Below are 2,805 nucleotides of genomic sequence, written 5' to 3' on the forward strand. Positions count from 1 at the left end.
CCCTCAGCCCGGCCTGTGCCCTCTTGCAGTCTGGGACCCCTCAGGAGATAACGACCTGCTGGCTTAGGCCTGCTCCCGGGTGGCAGAGGGCAGGCCCAATTCCTAGGTGCAGCCCCTGGTCGGGCTCAGAGCAGGGCCGATTGGGGAGTTGGGGTGCCACCCTCTGTCATGCACAGAGCAGGGCGGATCAAGGGGTTGGGGCACCTTCCCCTGTCACACTCAGGGCAGGGCTAATGGGGGGGGTTGTGGCACCTTCCCCTGTCACACACAGAGCCAGCCAATCAGGGGGTTAGGGCACTGCCCCTTGTCAGAAACAGAGCAGGGACAATGGGGGGTGTTGGGCCACAGCCCCCAGTCACGTTCAGGGCAGGGCCAATCAGGAGGTTGTGGCACACCCCCCACCCCCGTCACGCACAGAGCAGGGCTGATGGGGGGGGAGGGGTTGGGGCACCGCCTCCTGTCACTCACAGAGCAGGTTAATGGGGGGGGTTGTGGCGCCACCCCCTGGCACACACAGAGCCGGCCAATCAGGGGGTTGGGGCACTGCCCCTTGTCAGAAACAGAGCAGGGCCGATGGGGGTGTTGGGGCACAGCCCCCAGTCACGTTCAGGGCAGGGCCGATCAGGAGGTTGTGGCACCCCCCCCCGTCACGCACAGAGCAGGGCCGATGGGGGGGAAGGGGTTGGGGCACTGCCTCCTGTCACTCACAGAGCAGGAGAGCAGGGCCGATCAGGGGGTTGGGGTGCCCCCCCGTCACGCACAGAGCAGGGCCGATCAGGGAGTTAGGGAGCTCCCCTTGTCACCCACAGAACAGGGCCTATCCAGGAGTTGGGGTGCCGCCCCTGTCACGCTGCTCCAGGGGCTGGGAGGCCTCGCTGCTTCGCTGATCCTGTTGCCCTGAGGCCTCCGCTGATCTCGGGGCCCTGAGGCCTTGTGGCTCCACTGATCCCAGGGCCAGGACACCTTGCGGCGCCACTGATCCCGGGGCCCTGAGGTCTCGTGGGGCCCTGAGACCTCGATCACGGGGCCCTGAGGCCTTGCGGCTCCGCTGATCACGGGGCCCTGAGGCCTCACAGCTCCGCTGATTCTGGTGCCGGGAGGCTTTGCGGCTCCACTGATCACAGGGATCTGAGGCCTTGTGGCTTGCTGCTCCAGGGGCCGGGAGGCCTCGAGGCTTCGCTGATCCTGGTGCCCTGAGGCCTCCGCTGATCCCGGGGCCCTGAGGTCTCGTGGGGCCCTGAGGCCTCGATCACGGGGCCCCGAGGCCTTGCGGCTCCGCTGATCATGGGGCCCTGAGGCCTCTCGGCTCCGCTGATCCTGGTGCCGGGAGGCTTTGCGGCTCCACTGATCACAGGGATCTGAGGCCTTGTGGCTCCACTGATCCCGGGGCCGGAATGCCTCGCGGATCCGCTGGCCAGGACCCCTCGAGGCTCCGCTGATCCCAGGGCAGTGAGGCCTCGCTGTGGGGCTGTTTGGCTTTGCTCCACCACTTGGAGCCTGTGTATGCAAATTAACTGCCATATTTGTTGGCAGTTAATTTGCATATCACCCCGATTAGCCAATGGGAAGAGTAGCGGAGGTACGGAGGTACGGTTAATTACCCTTTTTGTCTTTTATTAGATTAGATAACCATCTCAATGCTACAAAGAAGTCACAGTTGACAACCTGGGCCATAAACCACAAGAAATCTCAATGACCCTTCTAGTACCTGCCAAGATTAATATTAAAGAAACAGAAGGATGGAAAGATACCACTGCTACAAATGGCAGGTAAGTATGTCTTTCTATATTAAAATGCATATGCATACAATATAGCATCCATATTATAGTCATGATTGGTACAATCATGTCACCATTTTCCTGATTTCTAGGAGTAGAATTTATATCAGGCATAACATTTTTAGAGATTATTTGCATGTAGAAAATGCATTTTTGAATAACAATTATTCATTTAAACACAAATGATTTAATTTAGATAAAGGTAATAAAGTTCTGATTGTTTGGGGCTCATTGCTCAGGTACATATATCCCTTTCTATAAAATAGCTTTTGTTTTGAATTTGCCAATTCACACTATATTTGGTAAATTTTAGTAGTCAAGTAGGTTTCATGTAATTGTAATTTAATAGTTTAAAGAGAACACAATTTTTATCTAGCATTTTCTTCCTTTTTCATTACCTTTGTCTATTTTTAAAAAAGGATATTTGTCATCATTTTCAAACTAAGTAAAGAAAGAGAAAAAAATACTGAGGGTTTTTTTTGCTCTGTTCAGTTCCATGAAGGACATGTTTGCTCATGTTTTGGAAACAGGGAAACATGTTTTCAAAACCAAATGTATTATTTAAAAAGAGAGAGAAATAGAAAAATCTCCCAATGTTAAAAACTAGTGAAGAACATGATAAAGGTTGTTAAAATTTAAGAGAGTAAAACACTTAAATTTGAAATGTAATTTTAGTATAAAAATAGATCCCTTCTTCCCTGGCCAGTGTGACTCGGTTGGTTGCAGTGTCCTCATCCAGTGCCCCAAAGGGTCTTGGTTTGGGTTCTGGGTCAGGGCACATTATCCAAGTTTTGGTTCAATCCCTGGTCACGCCTGTACAGGAAGCAAACAATTGATCTCTCTCTCTCTCTCTTTCCCTCTTACCATCTCCCTTCCTCTCTCCCTAAAATTTGTAATTTCTCTCATATTAGTAATTTCCATGCCATGTTTGCTATACAGTCTGTAAGATTATGAGAATATATTTTCAAAATTTCCAACATTTTTTGCTGCTGATAATGATCATAGTTTCAATCTCAAAGACTCTTTC

The sequence above is a fragment of the Myotis brandtii genome, unplaced genomic scaffold, assembly GCF_000412655.1.
Source record: "Myotis brandtii unplaced genomic scaffold, ASM41265v1 scaffold5, whole genome shotgun sequence".
In the NCBI taxonomy this organism is placed as follows: domain Eukaryota; kingdom Metazoa; phylum Chordata; class Mammalia; order Chiroptera; family Vespertilionidae; genus Myotis; species Myotis brandtii.